The 15,055-nt window shown below is 31.8% G+C and overlaps 1 pseudogene across 1 annotated transcript; it reads right to left on the bottom strand.

Annotated features, from left to right (window-relative positions):
• Positions 1 to 1,917: 1,917 nt before the first annotated feature.
• On the bottom strand, positions 1,918 to 10,402 carry LOC148616426 (ileal sodium/bile acid cotransporter-like; annotated as a pseudogene). Its single transcript, XR_015922495.1, has 3 exons — positions 10,376 to 10,402; positions 6,311 to 6,484; positions 1,918 to 5,151 (listed from the first exon to the last, which is right to left on the bottom strand). The product of XR_015922495.1 is annotated as an ileal sodium/bile acid cotransporter-like (transcript).
• Between the last annotated feature and the right edge of the window lie 4,653 nt (positions 10,403 to 15,055).

The following is a 15,055-nucleotide window of genomic DNA, read 5'->3' as shown; positions in this document are numbered from 1 at the left end:
AATTGTAAATTAAGACTGATTAAAAATGTATTAGCAAGGAATATGTGTACTGGGAAAAGCCATCCACAATCGTCTTTTGTAGAAAGTCAGATAGGATGTTGTTTAAGGCATCTTTATAAAAAGAAATAACACTGTTGGTTTAAAATGAGTGACGTCCCTTTGATTGAGAAAACTAACATGTTCCTTTAAAGAGGTGTACATCATGATTGTTATTCAATCAGGCCCAGGAAGCTAATTCCTTTGTACTGTATATCACGGAGATCAGAGTTGTGAAATTCGTTTTGAAAATTAAACCGTTATTAGGAATCCAAACATACCATTAGATTCAATACTTTTTTTAAAATTCAATCGTCTTAATTTGAATTTTTGATTTAATTTTCTTGTCAATAAAGAAAAAAAAGGATCGAAAATTTTAATTTACTTGTATTTAAATCGGTCTTTTTCATGGCCTCAAGATTTTCGTTTCGTCACAATGGTAGAAATATCCATAGACTGACAAACGAATTACTTAGTTCATATTTATATAGCGATGCATCATTGTATGTTATTGTCAAATATTAACTTTTTGATGTTAACTCGTAGATTTTATATAAAAAGGATAAACTTTATCGAACTTTAGTTAAAACTAGGAAGTTAAAATATAATTCAAAACCTTGATGAACTCGTGAATCGTCATGGTGTATCCATCTGCACCATGAAAACTGATTTATTCAACGGGTCATAGTGTTCCTTTCCTCGTTTGTCTCCCCGGACTTGACTTTTTATGAGCAACTCGGCGGGTGATTCTAGAAAAGCAGAGGACACTTACCCTACCGGTGCAGCTGGTCCATACTCCCAGTTTTTAGTGGAGTCTGAGTTGCTCATTTAATTTTGTTACTTTGTATGTATGATTTTAGTTACTTTGTACCTGGATTACATTCTTTTGATTACCGCTATAACCTTGGTTCCCTTGATTACTTTTTAAATTTTAGTTTATTCATGTTTGATGTCTCAGAACGACTTAGACGCTCGAACAATTGAGTCAGAACAATCTTGACTTTTTGGGGTATAAAAATAAGCTCATACTGAAAAAGAATCTAAGATATTCGTTGACGAGAAAATGATTCGATAATGGGAGATATATATCATTATATATCTATATAGGTATATGAAAATAATTATGAAGTTCATTATTGGTAGGGGTGCATGGTGGACCCTCTATCCTAATGGGTTAATAGCAAAAAGTTTTTTTCTTTACAATGCCAGTTTTCTTGTTAGATATAATCAGTTCGCACAGACATTATTACAGGTATATGTTGTCCAAAGGCTTAGACCGTCGCACCAAAGTTCAACAGTCTCCACTATGACATTTTGAGTTGATCGTTATTAGAGTTTGTTTCTAGAATGGCTAACAAACTACACTTGTCTACTATCCTCCTTTTTACCGGTCCTTTTCTTCGTCAGGCAGTATGATGTGTGTAAGGGGCAAGAACTTCTCACCATTTCAGAGCATCTGATATGCCAGGGTGTTTGGTAGAATTCGTGTTGCTTTTCTCTCCGTGTATTTTTTTTTAATTTCTTTGTGTCAGTCTATGTGTTTTCAAATGTGCTTTGCTTGTGGATTTTCTCCTCTTTCATGCCTCAACCTAATATTATTTGCACTTCGGTATTTTCGCTTTTGAAATCAAAAGTACTAACTTGACAATCATAATTCTCAAGTATTTCCCTATATGTAACCGTTCAGCATCATCGGTCGATAGTATGATATTAAATGGTCCTGCTATTTGAAAATCCTGGGGAGAACACTGGTCCAGTATGGTTTGATGATCAACCTCAATACATCTTAATCATAGAAATGCTTTAACTCCTGACTAAACTGGGTAAAAAATATGTAGGTTTAGTGCCTATCCAGTAATAACGTCAAATTATAACACAATGTCATGTTAAAACAATTTATTCATTAACATATGGTCTGGCAAACATTTAACACAATATACAATGTAGATAACATTTTGTGTCCATTTTTTTTTTTAATAATAAATCATACAATGCTTTCTGAATTTAAGTATTCGGTGGGAAGACATCCAAGCATCTTGATCAAGATTGTCTTGAAAATGATGGAAACTATGCTTTTTATGGGTCTAATGGTCGGAAATGAATGTTGACAAAAATGTTTAATACTTGTTCTGAAGCTTAGAAGTACTAGTACGGTTTTATCAATACAAAAAGTAAAAAATATGAACAGAAATACGTCTAAAAAGAAAATGATAATGTAGTTTTATTCAAGATCTTTGACAAATTAATTGGGTAAGATTAAGTCTGCATATCAATGCCATGAAAAAAAAAACAAAAGGATAATTGAAAATGTTTTACAAGAACTGCTACAGTGTATAGTTAGCTTCAAGATACACAGAATTGATCAATGCAAACGAATTAAGTACAGCTAGTCTGAGATGTACCAGAGTAAAATACTAAAACTTTTATTTCTATGGTTCACAACTGACAATAAAAATATTTCCTACAATACATGATTTTTAGTATTTATATAAAATATGGTTGTTATCTTAGGTGAAAACATTATTTAGCAATGTGGAGTTACAGATATATCTTGAGCTTCTTGCACAAATTATGAGGGTATAAACAGCTAAAGTCAAAATGTATATGTGATGACTGGGTAATAAAATGTGTATTTTTACTTAAGGCGTTTACAATCTTATCAATTCTAAGGTTTTAGATAAAAGAATGAAAAAAACTGCATACACTGTTTCATCTTTCCTATTTTCTTAGTGAAGTAATATATTCCTTTAATGTACATGTAATTCTACTACATGTATTTACATGCTAAAACTAATAATTGAAATCTTCAAGCTATCTTGGATTCCTTCATTTTATGCTTTACTTAAATAAACATATAATGCATCATAACAAAATTTATATTCTATAACAATTAATAAAATTAATAACACATTAACAATATCACTTCAATATATGAGGCAAAGTTTTAACAACAAATTAAGAATTCAATCTGTTTAAAAGGCACCAACATGGGACTGACTAAAACTAATCAATCAGATAAGTCATAAATATATGATGATACATATATATCCATTATATACAGAACTACTGTTCTTAAGTAAAAATACTTCAGGAAAAATAATCACTGGGAAACTACAATCTTAATGAAAAGGGTAAAAATAAAATAAAATATAGTTACTAATATCTATGAGCAAACTAAAAAAAATAAACGTACTATGGCAAAGATAAAGGGTTTTTACAAAAATAGGCAGTATAAGACTGATTACATGTACTTAATGTCATTAACAAATACCCAGATCATAAATGATTAAAACATCAACTGTTATCAATATTGACTGTGAAAGCTCTTAAAGCTAATATCTGTACATATTAAGTTGACAAGATTATATACAGGAATCCTAAGTTCTGCAAGATTATATCATTGTATATAGAGGAATCCTAAGTTCTGCAAGATTATATAGAGAATCCTAACTTCCGATGCTGAACAATCCACATTCTCTGATACAGTTCTGAAAACATTGACACACATTGATAAAGATCACTTCAGGTGGACTGTGGAATCAGAACTCAAAAGGGATAAATAAGATCTGGGGCAAAATAGTCAAATAAGTAATAACAGTTGGCCATAACTTTAAGAAACAAATGCATTTACATATATTCAAAATAGTTTTGTTAAATTATATTGATAATATTTAGCACCAGATTTCTTTACTAAATATAACTATATGACAAATCATTATTTTCTCCACTTTTCCAACCTCAGGCTCTTTGATAACTTTTATTTATTCTCAGATTATTAAAGGGACACACTGGGTAAATTTTTGCTATTAAGAAAGTTGACAAAAATATGAACCTTTGCCTGACACCTGGTGAGCCTGTACTTACAGACAATGCTCACATATTTCTTCTCCATTTCAGATCTATCTGATAATAAAAAAAAATAAAAATAAAGAACATGTGCAGTGCTTGAGAAGCTAAAGGCAGGTTCTCTAAAATCACATCAAAACAAATATAAACAACAAAACAATACACATGATCATACAATAAATATATGTAGTAGATAATTAAAAAACTGAACCATTAACAACTGCAAAAAAAAACATGCTGTAAACTACATGTACAATTTAGTGTTACTATAAATACAATTATCTGTTATCCCATTCTAATTAAAATCAATGTAGATTACTTTTTAAATGCATTTCCTAAATACATCTAGTTTTCAAGACATACATGTATCTGCACAAGTAAAAAAATCATAAAGGGAAAAAATATAGATAAAACATTTTTTTTTCAAATTGCTGCCTTGCTAAAAAAAAAAATTGATTTTATGACCTTTGCATTTTGTGGATAAATATTCATGTATGATATGCTCTAACATGAAAACAAACAGACTTAAGTAATACAAATCTTTCTAATTACAAAAATACAACATTAGTAATACTCTAACTGAACAACATATATTATTTTACAAATGAACGCCCCTTTCTTGATCCTCGTCAATGCTAGAGAACACCTGATTATATTTCATTTGAATGACATTTTTTGTATCATTGTCTGGGTATGTGTCATCCAGCATTTCTCCACTTTCTGATTGCTTCTTCCTCCTATTCTTTATTGCATGGATTATAATAGCGACAACCATTGGAATTGGAGTAAAGATGGCACTGGTGATAGGTGGCGTTATACTGATGTCTGAATCAGGGGGAGGTAATGATACTTTCAGTAGCACTATTGCTATTCCTGTATTCTGAATACCGGTTTCTATTCCTATAGTCAGAATATTTTTAGCTGGTTGACGAGCAACAAATGCCACAAGTGCACCAAATGCAAATCCTAAATATGGTCCCAATGCACCAGTTATCAAAACAGCTGGTTTTAGCAAACTGAATATGTACAGGTTAGCATAAATACCAACAGTAAATACAAAAATGAGAAAGATAGCGGTGATGTAGGGTACACATTTGACAATATTTTGAGCCCATGTGGGTTTTTTCTTCTGTATAAGAATACCAATACCAACTGGAATGAGTAGTCCTAATAGTGAGGTTATAATGTTTTCATATGGAATTTTAACAGATTCTGCCTCTTTGTATATATAATTAATTCCCAGGGAATACAGCCACATTGGAATGAAAGCTGTAAGTAAAAAAAAAACATTTATTACATTAACAGAAGTAAAGGAATGAACACATTTAAAACAGTGTTAGGAGAGGAATACCAGGATAGTATTTCATGTCTTAGCATCTCATTAACAAGGCTTTTACTAACACATTATCAACAGTTTATGACAATATTGTTTTCACATTTTTCTATGTACCAGACGTACAAAACCATCCATCTTTTTATCCAAAAAGAGCATTATTTTAGTAGGTATAATGGTACATGAAGCTTTGTGATTCTTCATTGAACTGTGTAAAATAAAATTGTTATTTATGAACATGCCATTTCGTGTTTTATTTTTACCTTTCTGTAGTAATAGGTATAAGGTTACAAGGTTTATATGAATGGAATAACTCTTAAGGCTGTAATTTATGATACATGTATCTCCTTTCTTATGATGATTATTTTGTGTTTTACATCCAGCAACAAGTATTTCATGCATAATTGGGACAAGATTTATTGATTGATTGGTGTTTAATGCCCAAGCAACAGATATCAGGACAAAAACAAGTTAAACAAAATCAATTAGAATCCTAAGATGGAGCTATACTGCATTCAACATACTTGGTCACATACTAACAAATTACTGTCTTAGTTTCTCATTTCTATTGTCATTGGAAATTTCTTATTTCATTTGTGGCTTCAACATAATGAGTAACAGAATGCAAATTTCAGTTGTCAGACATAGGTTAAATTACAACAATAAAGATGGGTATGGTAAAGACTAATATGATTTTATTATTAGGCTTTGCTTATTGGTGACAGTGCTATTGATATTCCAATAACGTTTGACTTATAAATGCACCTCTGTCTTGTCATGAGCAATGACTGCATTAAAAGTTAAAACAAACATTTTCTCACTGCATACTTCATTTCCAACTTTTTAGAAATACACGTACATCTGACAGGACAATTTTTCAGAGCATCTTTCATACATATACATTTTGTATAGGACATCACTCACACCTAGTCTCCAGTATTTCATTTTTGAATTCACTGCTGCCCTTTATAAGAATACTTTAAAATGAAAGAAATAAACTATTCTACAACTAATGAATAGTAGTGATGTGTACCGAGAAAACTGTAGGAAAGACAGAACTGTTTTTCTTTAAAAGTCTAATTTTGCAATATTTACCGAGACTCATAACTGTGCTGACAAAGGTCATGGTTACACTGAGTGATACATCACCATCCAATAAATGTGTATATATATATTACTAGCAGCGCCACCTGGTGAACATCCCATAGCAAACAAACCAAATGCTAGTGGTGCACTCAAATTGAAAGCAAGTCCTAATCCAAAGGTAATCTGAAAGTAGTCAGTTTTATAATTGTGCTTTTACATGTGTATAGACTTTGGTGCTTAGTTTCCAAATGAAATAGTTTTGATATTTCAGAAATGTGATAATAAGATCTAATTTATCATCCTATACAAAACCAAGAGGCTCTTAAGAGCCTGAACTACTCATAAGGCTCATTTTTCACCTACAAAGGGCAGTAACTCTAACAAGGAGTCATCCTACAACCTCGACCCGAAAGACTTTTGTAGGCATTATTTTAAGGATCATTTCATTCATGAAATTCTTTTTCTGTTTATTACAATTTTCAAGATATTGGCTAAAACTTAAAACAAAATATCATTTTGTTTTATCTCTCAATGGCAAGAGAAGGGTAAATTAAATACGTACAAATTCGGAGATATTATACAAATGATTTACGAGGAATAGCATTACCTTAATCTATCGTCGTTTTGCATCGAATATTGAATCGAACTTTTTATCTCCCATCAGATTGTATGCCTTATTTCATAAATGTGAACTAATATTTTTTAAGAATGTAAATAAAATAACCACAAAATCAATGATTCCTTTGATGAAACAGATTGATAACATCAAAAGCACATCTGGCGATTTATTCATATCGAAAACGAAAATTCCTAATCAAGTCATCGTGACGCCAAAGGTGCACTACGGTAAAAACAAAAATATATTCCCTTCTTGCACGAAAACTATTGATTTTCATCTTTTCAGGCGATTAAAACATTTTGTTTAATCATATTTTTTGCTTTAATATCATAACTTGTTTTATAATTGATTATATATATTGTATTTTTTATGTATTGCAGATGCCAAGAGTTAAATTTATTAAAACACGCTGATTTAATCGTGGCGTAGCATTTCTCATTAAAATGTGCTTTAAAAGTGACTGAATGAACATAATTACATATTTTCAATGACCCTGTAGTTTTACGGGTACATGTATTTAAGATTGTTTTTTAAATTTCCTAGGAGTTTATGTACGTTGTTATTTGTCTCGTAACATAATAAGATGAGTTTCAATTATCCGTCTTAGACCCGTATATGTTGTCTTTTTTCTATATACATAACTTTTATTCAATAAAAAGTTTATTTCCTTATAATACTGATGACAAAATTGCGAATAAGTTTTACGCAAAGAGAAGCAAGCCCCGTGTTCAGAAATTCCAGTGGCCTTTATGGTCATATTACACGCAACACTATTAAGTTATAAAGTTCAAAAAACAAATGCCAAACAACCAATATGCCAAACTTGCAAACGCACGCAGACCTAACATAAATTTAACCTAAGCTCGTCTTACCGAAATAGCTGAACATAATGCCTACAAAAAGAACATATTTCATTAACAAACGCCTCTAAGTGACTACCAATTAAAAGGGTAAATGACATTCAACACCAACTACTCTTACATGTATTCGAATTGAGTATGATATAAAATACAGCAATATACAAGCGAAGCAAACATATATAATGAACTGTTTGATTAATTGGTCTAAGGTGTTCAAAATACAATATGATTGAAATAATATTATTTTGATACAATTTAACATTTCCTTATACCAATTAATATATCGCAGAAATTTTACAATTTCAGTAATATATATGGGTAATGTTACATTCCATATTGTAATCTGATCCAATTATTAAAACAAGGATCTTAACTCGTCTTGTTGTTTACTTGGTATCCATATCTCTAATCGCAAGTTCTAATGTATGTCTAGAACATCAAGATGTTCTCCAATGAAAACATAATAATAATACACATACAAGAGACACAGATCTAGAGCACTCAAGGACACAGGAAGAAACAACCCAAAATAACAAAAGGATAAATGAACGTCTTACATACTATCAACCATGACCTAACAAAGAAAGGGAGAAAAAGATATAAAAAATGCAGCATTGGCACACAATATAAGTTGAACATTTTGACATCACAAATCGGTTCGTCATGCATTTGAATCGGCCTTATAAGGTTGCCACAACGAATTTATCTTTTTGAAAACATTGAAATAAGCGTAGTTTTTGCCGAAATTTTATCTTATTGTGTGCAATTCGCTATAATAAAACCACATGCAGAAATTGCAGTCAGTACTCTACTCATTTCTTTTTAAAATACCGTGTATGCAAACAAAATACTGAAAAAAAAAAAAAAATAGTATATACAAATTCCAGAAGGTTTTCCAAATACAAATTAATTGCTTTTGTTTTGTTTTTTTGTTTGTTTGTTTGTTTGTTTTTTGTTTTTTTTTTAAATTGTTCCAATACTGCGTGCTTACAACGCTTAAAATGTGTAATTGGTTTCATTTGTGTTTATCAACAGAGGAAACAAATCGTTGATATGTTTATTCATGGTTTTTGATGCAATGGTTGTTTTAACAGATGGTACTTCAAAAATTATTAAAAAAGCAAAGTTGTTTTCGTGACAATAGAAAAATGTAAGAATTTAGCAAAATCATTTAATAATCATATGAATCGAGCACCATAAAATTATTATATGTGGCACATTTTGGCTGTGTACTACAAGTAATATGGGAGCTTTTGTGGTATCATCATTTGTCAACCTCTGTGATACTTGCTTTTATCTCTGGTGAAGTTGTTTAGAGCAAGGATGGTGTGCAGCCAGGGGCAGCGTGGAGTTCCAAGTCATGTTCCCCAGAATCATCCTAGGAAAACTCACTTATATCTGGTTGTGAAGGGGTCCATCCTGTTCATTACTGTCCATCTCTACCTGTTCCCTCCTTATAACGTGTTAAGTATAGATTTAGGTACCCCTGGTGACACAGTTCCTTTCCTTATCAACTCATCACTCTTTTGAACGGTTTACCAAAGCTCCAATCGGTCTTCTTCCATAAACCCTACACTCCCATTTCATAAGGATACAAAAAGTAATAAATCATTCTCTAATGTTTTAATAATAAAATATTAAGTATACCAGTGCACACTGTATGTTATGATTACTGCACACTCATATATATCAATGTTGTAATTATTAGTCACATGTACAAGTACTAACTGTTTAGTATCACTGAAATATATCGATACAGATTTAATTCAATTTAAACATTGATTAATTGTATTTAATGTCAAATCATAATAATCAGCTTTGATATTTTTTGTGCATAGTTTTAATGTCTGAACCTAATATCAACTACGCAAACTAGATATGAAATAGTTTAACAATGTGATTTAAGTTTGTTTATTTCTGCTTTATACCTCGATTTAAAAAGTGGTATGGAAGAGAATGTAGAGTGATATATGAGGTAATAGTGCAGTTTTCGCCACACATTTTGTTACCCTACCATCCGTCGTCAACGCTTTCTTCTTTGGCCGTTTATCAACTACCGAAGAGAGAGTAGTCGAACCCCGTTACACTCCTTTGAAGATTTTATTCCCAGTCGAAATTACGATAAACAAAAAATGGAAAATATTATATAAATATCAAGGGAGGACATATGAAAATAAAGACTCAGATAATCAGATATTTTATTCTTGTAAAGACCAAATTAAATTAATAGATAGATTTACATCCGCTCCTGCTCGTACAATATGACATAGTTTTTACGAAAAAAAGGGAACGGGATTTTTGACATCAGATATTTTTCATTTCAGTTTCTGGTATTTAGGCACTATACTATAATAATCTTCTAATTCTTGGTGACCTAAATAATGTTTCTTCTCTGAAACTGATGTTGCTATGGATTTAGAACATGTCTATACACAAAAGAAATATCTGGTAAGGAGTAAAAATTAAAAAAAATAATTATCCCAACTTTTCCATATTTTTGGTGAGGATTGGATGAGATTTACTTGGCCTAAACAAGACAAGGTTTGTCTGTAGTCAGGAATTGATTAGGAGCTGCATCTTTTTTCTAAACCATACCTGAGCACGAAAAAGTCTGGCACTCATGCAGGCCGGGATTAGCTTCTACTGAGATACCACGAGAAAGTCTGGGACTCGTGCAGGCCGGAAAATTTCCCCTGCAATAGCATGAGAAAATCTGGAAACAGTCCACCTCAAAATGAATTTTCCATGGCCAATCTAGAGTGATCACCTTGTATATATCGTTCTTTTCGCACTTGGCATTCTTGTTTTTAGACTCCTTGGATAAATTGCTGTTCGGACGTTAAACCCCAAACATCAATCAATCAATTAATCGTGATGTTGTAGGTTTTTCCAAGTTGATCTCAAGACCTCAGGTGGAAACTTGGTTCGGTCCTGGGGCTTCTCAAGTCCTCATTCGTTGGGCTTTTATGATTTTATCCTTCGTGATTGGGCCAGTATCAACATCAAGGTCTCCTCTAGAAGGTAGATCAGGAGCATCTGATATATCCTCTCCACTTAAAAGCGATATATTTAGGTTTGTAATCACATTGCCATCTTTGTCTTCCACTGGTTTAGATGTGTTCGTGTTTCTACCTGCCAGTTGGCGTGTGATGTTGCACGCAGTTTTTGTGTGACTTCTGCCCTGAGCAGCTTTTCCCGTTTTGTATAATGCCTCTAAGCTCCAGCTTGCAATAATTGAGGCAGTCTTAAGGGAAAAAAGTTTCATAGGCGGATGAAAAATTATAGTTAAGTGAAATCGAATGTATTACTAATACGTATACACATATCGCAAGTATATTTCAAGAATTTTTCATTGGCTTTAGATCATACAGTAAAAATATAAATTAGTTTCATTATTTAATTATGTAAAAGGTGCATATTTAAAGAACGGTATATACATGTGATGATTTTATCTTCAACAGATAAAAAGTGCTATGGACTAATATTTATAGTTTAATTGCTCATGATTATTCAAGTTAGACCAGAGTTTGTTTTAGTGATGGTTCTAATAGTTTGGAGCATTCAGGGTGATTAATTATATAAGACCAGTGCATTTGTTACAAATACGAGATTGTGTGTTATGTCGCATAGTTTTGTGGTACAAATGTTAATAACTTCTTATTATTTTTTTATTGACTTTAATTCTGAGAGCACACTCTCTGCTAATGGGCAGAACAACCTGCATATATTGCAGTCGAGTAACTTTTTAATGAATTAAAACTGTTGAGGTTATGTATTAGGCACATTGGACTACTATTAAGTCTTAAGTGTCGTAAGGTTTCACCCTATTCCATTTGGATTTAATTGCACGTTCTCTAAGAAATTTACTGAGGACTTAGATAACGTATAATTAAATTTGAGTAGTTAAGGTTCTTGTTAGGAATGTTAAATAATATTTGAAGTAGATCAAAAGACCCTTTAAGACAATAAAGCCATCATCTCAGAACTAATTATTTTGTGCTTGTTTGGGAACTTTGCAACCATAAAGTTAACAAGTTCTCACGCTTGTATGTCGCATATAACAGAGCTAGGGACTATCCTCATTGCACATCTTATTAAGAACTACAAATACGTAATTCTGATAGAACAAATTAAAATATTAGAAGTAAGTTCTCAATGCTCAAAACTATAGCATAGTCTTCTTTTTTCATTTCAAAGTAAACTTTTTCAGCCATTAAATAATTAGTTCATTACTGAAAATGCTTGTATACATGCTTGTCAAGTCATAAGTACATAAGAAATTTGTTGTCATTTAGAAACTGTAAAAGGTCTGCGCGAGCCGTCTTGTACATACGTTCCTGTTTTTTTTTTTTTTTTTTTTTTTTTTTATTTATTTTTTTTTTTTTTTTTTACGCTTTATGTAACAAAAATTAGTCAAGAAGTCTACGCAATTTCCATAAAGCAAAATAATCAGACGGCATGGTATTCTTATCTTTTCTCTATTGGAGTTAATATTTGAATTGGTTATACTGTTTAATGGTAGTCCCTGTATTTTTTGAATCTTTCTAATAATTTGTTTAACATACTGGATTAATAAAAAAAAAACAAAAGTCTCTGGATTTTGCTATCCATTCAGTTGCTTCTTATAACATTTGAATTTTTCCACTATAAACCGTAAAATATTAATATTAAAAACACTGGTTACATACTTCCTCATACATAAGTTAACATGTTGAATGGCAGTTTATGGTACATTTTTACATTCACTATATGTAAATGACATTCCCCTTCTTTCATTTTCTTTTTGTTTTCATTTTTGTCTACCTAAACTGCAACATTATTATTTTTTTTCACCATCATTTGAATTGAAATTGAATTTTTTTTCTTTTTCTTTTTGTAAATTACGTCCTTTCAATACCGTACAACATCTTCTGACAAGTACGAATAGGTTGTGCTCATGTCGTAGTAGAAGCGAAGGAGATATATCTGTGCAAAATCTTCATTCTTACAAACAAATTAAAAATGAACTGCATGAAAAAACATTTTATTAAAACATTACTCTTTAATAACTTCTTTTATTATTGCATATTTAGTTCAAAATTTTATTATTTCTGTTGTACTGGATATTGCATACACTGCCATTGTAACCTGTTTAACAAAACAATAAAACTTCTTATAAAAACACCTCTTCTTATTCATTTAAAATATTTTATCAAAAGGCATTATTTACCTTTGAGGCATATAGATCAAACCCTCCTAGTTTAATACATCAAATATATTTATGAATATAACGACCCTAATATAACGTGATTTTTTCTAATATTATCGAAAATACTGGCTTTTGATTTTACATAGCTAAAGGACTTTAATTCCTGTTAATATTAATTTGACGAATAACGATAGACAGGTTGTTTAATAAATGGGACGACAAACCTGAACATCTATATGGGATGACAGAGAGTAGTGATGAGATCAATGATTCAAGAACTAGTCATCATTTTAATGTTTAATGAGTAAAACAGCAACACCATTTTCAAGATTTCGCGATTGTTTATGCATAATCTCTAATATAAAGCATTTTTTTCCTCTAGAATAAAGTACCAACTAACGTCGGAAATGAGAATTGAAAGAAGTCAATCAAAAACATAAAGATACATTTTCAAGAACCATTTTGATATCTGACGTTTCTGTGCAAAATGAAGAGTTTGATCTCCCTTTCAACTGTTCGACGTCTAAACCAAATGGTTGTTTTATATAAAGAGCCTTTCTTTGCTTTGTCAGTCAGATGTTCTAACAAATCCCTATCTTACCTGCTTATTACAATATGGACAAATGGGATAAATTGCCTAAAATGTTATTGTGATAATTACTGTACAAGCGGTATAAAAATAGCATCCAAGGGAATTAACAGAGGATATCAAAGACTCTGCTGGCAATTTCAAGTCGCTCTCCTATCTAGACAACCATCTTGAAATTGATCAGATTTTCAAATTCCCGGCTTTCTTTTTCCTTATGGCTCCGGCATCCTGAGTTGTTGTCTCTCTTTTTTTTACCAAGAATCACGACATTAACTTTCATTTATTAGGGACAGCTCGGCTACCAGAAGTTCAAAATCATATCAAAGTTCTACAATCGCCACCATTAGGAATGACTTTTGACCTGTGACATGTCCAACTGTCATTAAAAATCTTTCCTATCACATTAACTGATGATAATTGATGATGTTGGCAAAGGACATGGAGTTCAAAATCATATCAAAGTTCTATAATCGCCACCATTAGGATTGACTTTTGACCTGTGACATGTCCAACTGTCATTAAAAATATTTCCTATCACATTAACTGATGATAATTGATGATGTTGGGAAAGGACATGGAATTTCTCATCTGGATTTGCCAGATGGATACCACCAAACCTCTTTCAAAACTTTAAACCTCTATAATTACAGCTGTAAAAGAGGGTTTGCAGTCCTACCACAACACATGTAACTCCCGTAGAGGTATTAATTCAATATGGATCCTGAAAAATTCGAAAGATCTTTTGGAGACAATCAGTTCAAAACTATTATCAGAATATAATATCATTAAAACCTATGATTTTTCAACACTGTATACTTCTATTCCACATACAGAAGAAAATGTTTACAAAAAACTGAAATTTTTAATCGACAACATATTTGTCCAGTGTGGTTTACGCGTTTTTCAACAAACGGTTGGCATTCCAATTGGAACAAATTGTGCTCCTCTACTTCCTGACCTATCCCTTCACTCTTACGAGGCTGACTTTATAGATGATCTGATCCGAAAGAAAGAATATCATTTAGCTAGATCCTTTAATCCCAGTTTCCGCTATAAAGGTGACGCATTATCTTTAGATCATCCTAATTTCGGGGATTTGATACATCGGATCTACCCCAAAAAACTTGAGATAAAGGATACTACAGATACTGTAAAGTCAGCCTCATATCTTGACCAACATTTAGAAATTCATGGTAAAGGAAAACTATTGACCAAAATTTATTACAAACGTGATGACTTTTCATTCAAAATTGTCAACTTTCCTTTCATCTGTGGCAACATCCCTTCGGCTCTTGCGTATGAAGTGTTCATATCACAACTCATACGTTATGCCAGAGCTTGCCGACACTGACAAATAGCCCTCTGGAGCAGGCTTATGTTGCTACAAGATTGAAGTCATCACTACAAACGTTTTATGGCCGTCATCATGAACTCGTGGATCGTTACGGTGTATCCATCTGCGCCATGAAAACTGATTTGTTCAACGTGTCATAGTTTT

The sequence above is a fragment of the Perna viridis genome, chromosome 5, assembly GCF_037379345.1.
Source record: "Perna viridis isolate PV_CMFRI_1.1 ecotype Kerala chromosome 5, ASM3737934v1, whole genome shotgun sequence".
Taxonomy (NCBI): Eukaryota; Metazoa; Mollusca; class Bivalvia; order Mytilida; family Mytilidae; genus Perna; species Perna viridis.
This window is presented reverse-complemented; position numbering and strand designations above follow the sequence as displayed.